Source organism: Dendropsophus ebraccatus, chromosome 7, assembly GCF_027789765.1.
Source record: "Dendropsophus ebraccatus isolate aDenEbr1 chromosome 7, aDenEbr1.pat, whole genome shotgun sequence".
Taxonomy (NCBI): domain Eukaryota; kingdom Metazoa; phylum Chordata; class Amphibia; order Anura; family Hylidae; genus Dendropsophus; species Dendropsophus ebraccatus.
Window position 1 is genome coordinate 69,387,528 of NC_091460.1, and position 13,610 is coordinate 69,401,137.

Genomic DNA, 13,610 nt, shown 5'->3' on the forward strand with positions numbered 1-13,610 from the left:
TCTGCTGCATCAGATAACACTAAGACAGCTCTGCTGCATCAGATAACACTAAGACAGCTCTGCTGCATCAGATAACACTAAGACAGCTCTGCTGCATCAGATAACACTAAGACAGCTCTGCTGCATCAGATATCACTAAGACAGCTCTGCTGCATCAGATAACACTAAGACAGCTCTGCTACATCAGATATCACTAAGACAGCTCTGCTACATCAGATAACACTAAGACAGCTCTGCTACATCAGCTATCACTAAGACAGCTCTGCTACATCAGCTATCACTAAGACAGCTCTGCTACATCAGCTATCACTAAGACAGCTCTGCTGCACCACCCATCACTAAGACAGCTCTGCTGCACCACCCATCATTAAGACAGCTCTCCTGCACCACCCACCACTAAGACAGCTCTGCTGCACCACCCATCACTAAGACAGCTCTGCTACATCAGCTATCACTAAGACAGCTCTGCTGCACCACCCATCACTAAGACAGCTCAGCTGCACCACCCATCACTAAGACAGCTCAGCTGCACCACCCATCACTGAGACAGCTCTGCTACATCAGCTATCACTAAGACAGCTCTCCTGCACCACCCATCACTAAGACAGCTCTGCTGCACCACCCATCACTAAGACAGCTCTGCTACATCAGCTATCACTAAGACAGCCCTCCTGCACCACCCACCACTAAGACAGCTCTGCTGCACCACCCATCACTACTACAGCTCAGTTACCAAGATTGCGGAGGAAGAGAAGAGGAGGTTACACAGGATCCCACACACTACAGCCGATCTTATCTGCTCCTCTCAGCCCCGGCCACCTCCCCCACCTGCCAGCCGGCTGGATCCTCACATGTGCTGCACTTCCCCCGGCCTCCTCTCCCGGATCTCACAGACCCCCGCTCTCCCTCTTCATCCTCCCCACCTCCAGCCTTCTCCGTCCTCCTCTCTCCGTGACCTCCCGCTCTCCCTCTCCAGCCGCTCTCCTCTGTACAGCTCCGGCTCCTCTCCCGGACATCCCGCTCTCCCTCTCCTCCGTCCTCTCTCCCGGACCTCCCGCTCTCCCTCCAGCCTTCTCCTCCGTCCTCCTCTCCCGCTCTCCCTCTCCAGCCGCTCTCCTCCGTGCAGCTCCGGCTCCTCTGCATAAATCATCTCTCTGATAACAGAGTCTGGCGGAGCCGGACTCTGTTATCAGAGAGACACCAGCAGCGGGGGTCTGTTACACACAGTAGCCGACCCCCGCTGTATATGGAGCGGGCTCAGGAGGGCTCAGATGCGCATCTATATACTTAAATAGCCGGCACTAGCAATAGCTAAGTGCCGGCTATTTGAAATTGGCGCCAATGGGAGCGGAGGGAGGGAGAGCAGAGGAGGAGACTGCAGGGGGCAGGGGGAGGCACATAGAGAACACGGCCGGCGCTCAGCTAGCCGCCCACCGTGTTCTCAGCTTAACTTAAAGTTTCGATACCAGGAAATCCTGGTATCGAACCGTTTTTTTGCCCGAAATATCGATAGTAGTATCGATATCTCGGTGCATCGTGCATCCCTAATATGTACTTTCTATTGGTACCTTGATTGCGCATATGCAACTTTTTGATCACTTTTATTACAATTTTTCTGGATTTAAGTCCCCTGGGGGACTTCTAGTATAAGCACACTGATCTCTTATTGAGATCTATGCTATATAGATATACAGCATAGAATAATGAGATAGGCACTTGATTGCTACCGGCTGCTGCAGCTGGAAACAACCGAGTGCCGAGCCGGCATCAGCGCCATTACGGCACAGACCCCGGCCCCAGCCGGACGTATGGATCGCTCCCAGAGGAGCGATCCACCCCACTAGACACCAGGGAACGGCTGCATAAGGTAATCGGATGCAGCTGTCAACTTTGACAGCTGCATCTGATTACCTGATTAGCGGGCATGGCGATTGGACGGTGCCTGCTAATAGCCACGGCCCGGGGCTACATGCGGCACCCGGGACCGCGGCGGGTCAGATCAGGGTCGCCGCGTGGCCCCACTCTGAACTCCCTTAACGACCGCAGGGCGTAAATATACGCCCGCGGTCCTTAAGGGGTTAAAGGGTTATTCTAATACCAACTAATACAGTTAAAGGGAAACTATCAGCAGGTTAGACAAATCTAACCTGCTGACAGCTCCCTATTGCGCATGCTCTGCGACGTTCCCTTGTAGAAATCCTGCGACCAGTAAGGCAGTTTGAAGCACTGGGGGCGGGGCTGGCTTACCCCTCCTAATAATTATCAGTGTAGTGGCCAGATGAGGGTGGGCCAGATCTATGCTCTGGGTGTGGTAAAACAAAGGATTACAATTCAGACTACAAAGGAACTGCACTGAGGATGAAGGTAAGAGACGTATCTTTATCCTCAGTGCCCCCAGCAAAATAGGGAAATATCAGCCGGTTAGAGTCCTTCTTTTAATATGCTGCTCATTCCCTTGTTCATAACTCGTTGCTACTGACCACTGCTCTGCTATAAAAGCAATGGGCTGGCTGGTATATACAGTAGTACCTTGGTTTAAGAGTAACTTGGTTTAAGAGCGTTTTGGTTTAAGAGCTCACAGTTTTTCAAAATTGTGACTTGGTTTAAGAGCATTGTTTTGGTTTAAGAGCTCCCTGTACTAGGTGGGAGCGCGAGTTGGGGAGGGACATGGTCTATAAAGCGGGGTATACAGCACTGTACTCTGATCCAGGAAGTCTCCCTCACCTTCCAAAGCATAGCAGATCCACTTCAGGCTGGGGCTTACATCAGGGGACAGGACTGTGGAGGTAATCTCTTCATAGCTGTAACCCCTCTCTCCCCGGACAGAGTGCTACATGTATGTACCCACATCTGTACTGCTCAGTCCTTCATGCTCCCTGCAGTCTCTGTCCGCCCTGATGAGTCCATGCTGAGCACACACCCCTTCTTCTTTGCTGTCATGTGACCACACAGATCTCTGACAGCAGTCCTGCTTCTCTATTCTAGCATGTTGTACTAGGCTACTGCATTATAGGGATCTGCAGTTCCACCCTGTATCTACAAACTGCTGCTGTGTTTCAGGTTTATGCACTTATTATACATTTTACTCCACATGCTGATTGCTATACTGCACAGTAACCTATAATATCACATATTCAGCTGTTTATAAATGTTTGTTTCATTTGTCTTACATGTTATTCAAAATATAAAATCATTATTTTTGGGGTGTGGAACCAATTGTCTGCATATCAGTGATTTCTTATGGGAAAATTTGCTTTGGTTTAAGAGTGGATTTGGATTACAAGCAAACTCCCAGAACGAATTATGCTCGTAATCCAAGGCACCACTGTATAGTGCTATAATGTAGATGTATAGAAATATAGGGGAAATTTTTTAAATAAATTAAATAAAGCCCGTCCCCATTTCCCAGGCCAGATTTATTAACAGGCGTTCACCTCTTGGGAGCAGGTGTAGATTTGTGCCATCATTTATGCCTGCAAACAGGATAAATCAGGCATGATAAATCATACCACACCTCCTCCTCACCTTGCCCTCCCACTCCCTAACCATCAGATGAGTGGGGCTTACAGGGGGGGGGGGGGCATACACCATAGAAAAAGCTCAAATCTGCACCTTTTCCTATGTGTACACAAGGGGCACATTTTGGTAAATGATATATATATATATACATATATATATATCCCAGCCAGAGCAATCTTTTAGAGTGGAGTGGTGGTCTGTAACCTAGCCAACTAGCTGTCAACTATGGGAGCAAAACAGCAGTCTCTCAGGAGAATTTGCTAAATGAATGTATTTGCAAAAATATTTGACCAGCCCTGTAAGATTAACTGTATTTGTTGAGAGTACAAATGTATGGAATGGTTTCTTTGTATTAGGATACACTACAAACTGAAGCAAGTCAAGTATAATTCAAAATGATGAGAAAAGTTTTTATATTTAGAGAGGTGTGTAAAGTTGTTAAAGTTCAGGTATTTTTAATGGTCTTGAAATACAATGCTACAGGCCATCTTTGGTGACAACATGGCTCATAGATGCAAGGGAGGAAAACTTTGTACAGACATATAGGAATGTCTCTGTTTAGAAAAATTATGGGACCTAAATTAAAAACCGTATAGAGAACATGCCTTAAAAGGTCACAGTCTTGACAGTGATACCGCTGACCCCCAAAACACTATAAAAATACAAAAATGATGTGTTCAGACATTCTCCTAACTTTATATATAGTACACACAGCAAAAACACACAGAGCACAATGAAAAATGTTGCCCTCTAACAAACTCTTTGACAGATCCAACACTAACAGTTTATCTGAGTTTGTATAATGTCATGGGAGAGTTACAGTACTTATAAAAGAGGATGGCACAGTGCTTAGTGTAAACACACTCTTCCTGGAATAGACAGCAGCAGATTTTAGCAGATACTGAGGCAGCACAGAATTCTGGGAGATTTCTCTGCAGCTTCGGCCTATTATATAAACTGTAAGGCTATGTTCACATTTTGTAAGACACCGTCTGTTCCGTGACCCGGCCGGTGTCTGAGAAGATCGTCCCAGGCGGTACTGCAGTACCAGCCAGATGATCTTTAGCGCTGCTAAATTCTGATGTGGGCGCATCCGTGTGCGCCTGCATCAGAATTCCCCACCCACCGCTCACAATGGAGCGTGCGGCCGGAGCCGCATATTCCATTGTGAGCACTGACAGGGGCCGCATGCTCCATTATGAGCAGTGACAATAGCTGCACGCTCCGTTGTGAGCAATGTCAGTTTCTCGCAGTGCCGTTAAGAATCCCGGCCGGAGTATGTATACCATGTGTATACAATCTAGACAGGATTCTATTTAAGGCAGCACCATGTAAGCTACGTAGTAATCACGGCTGTTGCTGCAAATTGGCAAACTTTTGTGTTTTTTTTCTCCCCCAATACTTTCTAGTGTGGACGAGGAGTAATAGAGGTCTGAGGGGTCTCCTCTAGCCAGTAGTTAAACTTAGAACTCAGAAATCTAGATCTGTTTACACCTTTCAGTATGCAGATAGCATTTCACAAACAGGGCTTGCCTCCGAGCAGATCAAGTAGACAGTTCTAAGTGGGATGCCCTTGTGGGAGGAATGAGGTGATGTTATCATAGATCTGTATGTATTCAGAGAGCATAAGGAGGTCATCTTTCCATGTGCCACCTGCTAAACAGCTGACAAGAGCTGCATGTCATTTCTATGACACCCCATGATGTAACTTGTACACAAGTGTGGCTCTGTCCATATCCGTGGTGGAGCCTCTGCAACATAGGCCTTATGCACACGTTCAGTATTTTTTTCTGGTCCTGAAACAACCCGTGAAAAATTGCGGATTGGACATCCGTATTCCATCCTTATTCCATCCGTATTTCCGTAATTCCATTTTTTTACTACTCATTGCTTTTCAATGCACTTCATCCGTATTTTTTTGCGGAAATACGGATGCCAACATGTTACAATCCGTAAACAATCCGTAACCAATTGATTTCAATGAGAGGATCCGCAAAAAAAAATGGGTCCGCACCGAGTCCGCACTAGGACATGTCCTTTTTACGGATTGATTTTCATCCATTTCTGCTACTGATCGTGTGAATAGCCCAACAGACTTCAATGTGCTCGGATACGGAAATACGGATCTGTAAATTACGGAACGTGTGAATAAGGCCATACTCTATTGTACCTATGGGCCAAATAAATCAGAATAGAGCTTTATTCTCTTTCCCTAAATAACAAACACCAATACGGCCTACTTTGTTATAAACAAAGGTGGTCCCATGATCACTGCTGGTGTCAGTCAGGTAATACATCCAGCACTCCTATGAAACAGAAATTCAGGTGTGAGGTCAGCTTAAGGCTATGCTCCCAACATGTTTTTTGGGCTGTTAGGCCCGTTCACACTTTGAGCGGAGAGGCACGGAGAGCGGAGGCGCGCAAGCCCTCCAATGCTGATAACGACAAAACCAAAATATCCGCTACCCTTAGATTTCTTAGTTAGGCCTTTGACATGCTCCATAGAAGTGTTACTAATCCTAAACCCTCAAGATGAACAAAAAAAACACACACACAAAATATTCTTATATTTGTTAGCAAATTGTTAGCACATTACACAAACAAATGAATTTATTATAAAATGTAGCTTACCATGGCAGGGCATAATGTGCACTGTGACACCAAATTTCCTTCTGCTAAGACAGGGGGTGTGTAAGGGTAATTTTAACCCTTTCATATCTCAATGCCAAGGTCATTATAGGATCCTAATGATCATTATGATCCCATAAGCTGAAATCGCTAGCTCTGCCCTCTCTTCTCTGTCCCCTGCCGCTGTAAGAAGCCTGTAACAGCAGCAGGGGAGAAAGGGCAGGGGGCAGAGCTTGCGGCCGCATGCCGGCCTTCCCTCCCTCCCCTGCCGGCCCCTGTAGCCAAGACGCCAGAAGCCTGAGGCTTCTGGTGTCCATGCCTACCATCAGGGCTCTGCGATGTGATGGTTATCAGACAGAGAATTCTCACTCTGTAAAGGGAGAATTCTGTGTCTAAAGACCAATAGATGCTGTGGTCGTGCAGACCGCAGTATCTATAGGGTTAAATGTCAGCACCACTGACAGTTGCGTCGGGTCCCTGGCTATCACTGATAGCCCGGACCCGTCGCAGATGACACAGGCGCAGCTTCTGTACTGTGTCATCCTCCATTGTTAATTTACAGTGCAGCGGCGGGAGGGGGTTAAACCTACAGATAAATTTCTTAAGTGCTCGTTTAGCGAACGACAAGCGATTATTTTTTTCTTTCAAACAATAAATAATCTTTATTCAACTTTTTTTTCCTCATAATAACATACCCCCATATATAAATCACTAAGTACAAAAAATAGGAAGAGACCATTGAATTGTTCAAATTAACCATAACTTATACATTCAACATACATAAGGTTTCCGAAGACTTGCCCGAACCGACCCGCCACTATAGTTTTCCTATATCTGTAGTTCAAACGATTTAGACAAGAAGAACTATTTAGACAAGAAGATAAGTGGAAGATAAGATCGTAACAGTTTATATACCATGAATGATCATAATTGCGTACGTATTTATAAACTATTAATGATGAGTGTTTACACTGGAAGACTTAAGAATAATTAACAATGATTTTGAGGTCAGCTGAAAAGATGTCATACATGACATACCAACAAATTTTTGTTCATAGTTTGATCGGTGCTGCATTTATACAAGAAGATAATAGCTTATTATATAGCTATATTATTATATAGCTTAGATTAGATTGTTAGATTTTTTTGATTAATTTGAATTATTGATTTTTTTGCATGATAATTGATCTGTGCAAAAGGCCCTTTATGTAGGAGTCACTTGTGTCTGGGTGGTGAACACAGAAACTGTGAGAGATGCTCGTGCTTGTTGGTAGATTAAATGATCCACTTATTATGGTGGTTTGTCTGGGCCATCCAGATCCTTTTCACTGTGTATGCGTGGCCTCACATTATTATAGCTCCCAACATCTCCTGACAGCTTTGTCACTGCTAAAGCCTCATTAACACGTTCAGTGATTTTTCTTGGCCACAAAACCCCCCACTATTTTTCCTCTGTGATCTGTGGAAAATCATCCGTATTTACATCCGTAATTGCATCCGTTTCTGTAAAATGTAAATAGTACTAGTTTGCATAGATTTGATCCGTAAAAAATATGGATCTCATAGACTTCTATTGGTAATCTGTACCGTAATCACAATCTGCACTTGGACGTCCTTTTTTTTATGGAACGGATTACAGATTAAAATTAACACAGACCATGTGAATAGCCCAATATAAATCAACGTGCTCTAAATTGAACTGTGATTACGGATCCAAAATTGCAGACAACTTTACGGGACGTGTGAATAAGGCCAAATTGTTAAAAGAACCTTCATGCTTCTCTCAGTCCATTCATATGTCTCTTAAAGTCTGTCAGCTTGGCAAGATGTCTTCACGTTAATCGGAGAGGCATGTTTCACCAAAAGGTGCCTCTGAGAGCCTTTCTGTAGGGCAGTGGGGCAAGCACCCTACTGTTGTCTCCAGTTTGGGTGGGGTTTTGAAACTCAGTTCCATTGAAGTAAATGGAGCTTAAAGGGGTTATCCAGCGTTGGGGCACTTTTTTGGGGGGACCGGGGAGGAGGTGGCTGAAATAAAAGACGTCCACTTACCTCGCCGGTTCCAGCGGCGGGTCCCGCATCACGGCGCTCCAGTGTCCGGCCACTTCCTGGTGTCTGACACCGCTTGAGACGCTATGTCTCAGGGCCGATCAGCCACTCAGTGAAGGAGGCGGGATCCGTTTGAAGTCCGCTCGGATCCCGCATCCTTCACTGAGTGGCTGAGCGGCCCTGAGACGTAGCGTCTCGGGCGGCATCACACACCAGGAAGCGGCCGGGAACCAGGGACCGGAGCACCGAGATGCAGGACCCGCCGCTGGAACCGGGGAGGTAAGTTAACGTCTTTTATTTCAGCCACCTCCTCCCCGGTCCCCCCAAAAAAGTGCCCCCACGCTGGATAACCCCTTTAATTGCAAACTGAAAATTGCAAATTGAACTGGAGACAACAGTAGAGGGAAAAGTGGCCATGTTTTTGTAGCGCTAGATAACCCCTTTAAGACCAGTATTTCTAGATAAAACCAGGAATTGAACTAACAAGATTTACACCTGTTTCTGTGCTTTAGACCAAAACACTTACAATACTTAGGGCCCTATTCCACCGGACGATTATTGTTCAGATTATCGTTAAATCGTTCTAATCTAAACGATAATCGTTCGGTTGAAATGCAGTTAACGATTAACGACCGAACGAGAAATCGTTGATCGCTTTATAAGCCCTGGACCTATTTTTATCGTTGCCCGTTCGCAAATCGTTCACATTGAATAAGACATCATTCGGTTGTTCGCAATAGATACGAACGCAATAGCGAATAAATAGCGAAGAAAAAACGATCGTAATTACGATCATAAGTAACGATTATCGTTCCATGGAAATGAGTGAATGTTTTCAGGTCTTTCGCAATAGCGGTCGTTTGAGATCGTTAATCATTAACGATTATGCAAACAATAATCGTCCGGTGGAATAGGGCCCTTAGGCTGTAAATCCGGCTTAAAGGGGAACTCTATTAAAAGTACATAAAAGTACATTAAAAGTAGGGATGGTCTGAACCGAGTACAAACCCGAACTCTCGGTAATGATTCCCGCTGTCTGCCCGCTCCGTGCAGCGGGTGGATACAGCAGGAGGACCCTCTGGAAAACTGGGATACAGCCATAGCCATAGGCTGTATCCCAGTTTTCCAGAGGGTCCTCCTGCTGTATCCACCCGCTGCACGGAGCGGGCAGACAGCGGGAGTCTGATGCTGAGCGTTCGGGTTCATACCAACCCGAACCTCTGCAGTTTCGGACCATCCCTAATTAAAAGTTATATAGATGTATCTATATAATGCACTACCATATCTGTACGGTTCTGCCACACTTGTAGCTGTTTGAAATCCAGAAAGTAAAGAAAAATTGCCTCTGTGCCAATTCACATTGTCTCCTGCTCCTTCTGCTCTTCCACCTTAGGAGACAAATATTCCATGCCTCTGTCTCACATTGTGTGTGTTTGCTGAGATCAGGCTGATGATGCAGACAGGGGGCCAGGCGTGATGTCTCAGGAGGCTTGGCTGGCTGAGTGATTCACTGTCTCTGACCAGCCAGAAACAGGTGTTGCACTGATTTCGCTGATTGTGCAGAAGTGTGCAGTGAAATTTGGGCTGTGTTCACACAAATTGGAGTGTCATGCAATACTGCAGCGTATTCACAAAAATTCTGCAGTGACACAAGTAAATGATGCAAAGATAAAAGATGCTTCATCATAATATGTGCATGGAAATGAAAAGAAAAAAAATCTAAAAGTTCTGTACTTTATTCCATTATCAGTGTTACAGGTAGAGAATACAGCGTGCTGTGTGGGTTGGTGGGACAACAATGAAATGATAAAGTACTGCAAATAATTCAGTAACACAATGAAACTGCAATGTGTGAACACAGCCTAGATGTTCTGCAACAGATTTGGGCGGGGAAAAGGCAGGGTGGGGGACTGTGATGAACAGCTGAGGGTAAGCATTGCATTGTGGAATCTGTAGTACTGTGTACAACTGCTTGACCAGGAAGTGCAGAAACACAAAACAGAACAAAACTCCCCAAAACAAATGGATTTTTCATAGTTTCAAAACTGGAATAGATAGGTAAGTAATGCTTTATGCTTCTGCAGAAGTTTTAATTTTTTTTAACCTCTACCTGGAGTTCCCCTTTAAGTCTTTCCACCCTACAAGATATCTTCCTTTTTTCTTACTACTGATTTCTTCTTTTCCATTATCTTCCTACCTATTCTGCTCTATTGCTTTTTTCTGCTATGTAGCTTGAGGCCTTTACCCTATAATTGTTCTACACACTAAAACGAGAATGTTTGTTTTCCTGATGACCAAAGAGAGGTCATCAGGAAAACAAACATTCTCGTTTTAGTGTGTAGAACAATTATGTTTGCAACATAAGAAAATAATGCATAGTGTGTCTGCTCTATTGTGGACATAATGCTACAGTAATAGGATTCCCTTTTGTCCTGTTTTAGGCTAATTTTACACATAGGGGGAGATTTGTCAAACATTGTGTAAAGTGAAACTGGCTCAGCTGCCCCTAGCAACCAATCAGATTCCACCTTTCATTTTCCAAAGAGTCTGTGCTTTGGACAGTATTTCTGCCAGTCTTTTGGCCAGTATTTGTAGAAAAAATCAGGAGTGGAACCAAAAAAGAGAAAAACTATATTGGAAAGATTTGCATAGTTCCTGTGTTTTCAACCCACTCCTGGTTTTGGATGAAAAAATACTGATGGAAATACTGAGCGAAATACTGTGTAGCCTAACAATGACTATACAGTATACTGCCCAATTTTTTTTTACCTGCTTCTTTGCCCTATGATGATGCAGTACATTGTAATTAAGCTGTGGTACAATAGATTTACCACTGAGTTTATGTTATTCCATTTGGAGGCACACACTAAAACTGACTGTTGATTTTGCAACTTCTTAGATGGACTTTCAGCTGACAAAAAGTGGAAATACTCCTAATCATCCCATAGGGCAATTACAGCCATGCGTATGTGTGTATAGACATATAGGGGAAAGAGAGAAAAACTGGTCCGCATTAATATTGATCAATTTCAATGATCCCAAGCACATGACAGCATAAAACTACTAAAATGTCATCGCTAAAATATTTTTTCCATTATGGAGTGGCTCACTGACATAAACATAGTTGTGGGTGAAGGTGAGTACTATGCTTATGGTATTAAATCTAATAACTGCCATATTATATTTGATGACACACATCCAACAATAAAGTAAACTAAATCACTTGTCGATGTATTGTCAAGGCTGAGGCAGTGACCCATGCTCTGGGCTGCACATGCTCCCTCGGTTCCTTGAGCTATGAGGACGACGTGCTGGGGCCTGGCGCCACATCTCCTTCGGTCCCTCAAAGCACCTTACCCATTCAGCGCTCGTTTCTCTGCCCGGCGCGGGTCTCGGCCTCCTAGGGCGGGTGTACCGGCTCCGTGGAATTTAAAGGGGCAGTGTGCCCTTAATTGGATCTTGCACTAATGTACTCCCATATAAATGCCTGTTCCTGCAATAACCTCCCTCTTGAAACCTTTGCAGTGCAACCCAGCTGTCCTGCCTGTGACTCCTGGTACCTGCCTGCTTTCCCGCCTGCGTGTCTCCAGCTCCACTGTGCCACTACTTCTAGCAAGCCAAGCCAGGGGTAGCGACCTGGGGGTCACCTGCTGCAGCAGATCCAAACCACCTTGCGCCCAGCTCTGGGGAAGACCAGCAGCCCCTTAGACTCCACTCTTTGGTGGGGCTCATGCCTTTGCTAACGGCGGTTCAGTAGACTTTTTTAGGCTACAGCAAAAGCTATCTCATGAAGATTCTACTCTTCCACTTGAGAAGTTATGTACATAGTTCTTGTATTCAACTGGGTTAAGAAAATAACTCTATTCTCTGAAGCTGTCCTGATGTAGGAGAATGCATAAGAGTATGCAGTGTACTGTTATACTGAATCCTTAAGATGAAAGTAGAGTAGTCCTTGTGACCTTGTCTTGATGAACCTGTCACCAAGATATGGAATGACGGTTGTGTCTTCTCCTCAAGGTTGCTGTGATGGATGGTATAATCCTTTCCAAATGGAAAAGCATGAAACTAGAGATAGAGAACTGATCCGAGAATTTTAAAAAAAACTATGCTTGGCGCCATATGGAAAGTATATATTAGAACGTGCACATAGGTCAGCTTTAGCCATTGGTATTGTAATTCAGCTCCATTCACTTCAGTGGAACTGAGTGCAAAACCAGGAGTACTTAACCCTCAACAAATCCTTCCGTTTGGAGCTGGCTCCTAGACCTACCTAAGGATTTTACAGGTCTGCTCATTGAATCCTAGAAATGACACTCGCTATCCAATCATCTTTAAAGGGAACCAATCAGCATAATTGTTTCTGCAGTGGTAGCTTTACATCGTGGGAAAAATGAGTTTTACTCCCATGCGCAAGGCCGGGAGAGGGGTGCAACTAGTCTTCCGGGCGGGTCAGCATGCTCTGCGGGGATGATCGACAGATAGGCTATTAACCGGTCTAGTCATGGGCAGCTCCCCACCCAGATAACTAGTTGAGGCCCTCTCCCGGCCTCACGCGCCAGAATGAAACTTATTTTTCCCCAATGTAAAGCTACCGTTGCAGACACAGCTGGTAGCCACGCGGAGCTGCACAGTAGAACTATACTGTGCAGCTGGGAACCATATCAGCACAATCATGCTGGTTGGATCCCTTTAAGTTAGAATGATCCAACGTGAAATATAACAATAAGTAATCTTAACCAGATTTACTTTTAGGGTGCCGTCACACGTGAGTTTTGCAGCGAGATCTGTTGCGATCCAAGGTATCTTCAGTTCTTATCTGAATACATACTTGCAGTGGATCTTTCAGACTGCTGCGAGAATATATATCACCCACTCCCTTAACCCACACGCTGCCTGCACATACATTACCTGTCCTAAATCTGACTTTCTACATGGGCTCCTGGCTTCCTGCTCTCCCGCTCAGCCAATCAGTGGCTGCGACTGGGCAACACACTGATTGGCTGAGCAGGGAGCCGGGAGCCCGTGCAGCAAGCCAGAGTGAGGACGGGTGATGTATGGACTGGCAGTGTAAAGGGGGGGGGGGTGATTTATATACTCCTATGTATTCACATAGGAACTTACGGGACCGAGGATCACAACGGATCTCGTTGCAAATCCGCTGCGATCTGCTACATGTTAAGGCACCCTTAGGCTAGCTTCACATGTACAGGATCCGCAGCAGATTTGACTAAATAACTGAACAGACCATCAAATCTGCGCCATCAAAGCTGCTGCGGATTTGCTGTGTAAATGCACCCTTAGGCTAAGTTCCCAGAACATAAAAGTTCTATTAATCATGGGCACAACGCGCGTGGTTAATAGAAATTTAGTGTTGCACTGCCATCAGATTGAATCACGCCTGCATAGTATACACTCCG

At 45.1% G+C, this 13,610-nt stretch overlaps 1 protein-coding gene across 2 annotated transcripts in view; it reads left to right on the forward strand.

Moving 5' to 3' along the window:
• Nucleotides 1–13,610, forward strand: part of PDLIM3 (PDZ and LIM domain 3) — a 39,373-nt gene that overhangs the window by 7,485 nt on the left and 18,278 nt on the right. The gene's annotated exons all lie outside the window — the stretch shown is intronic.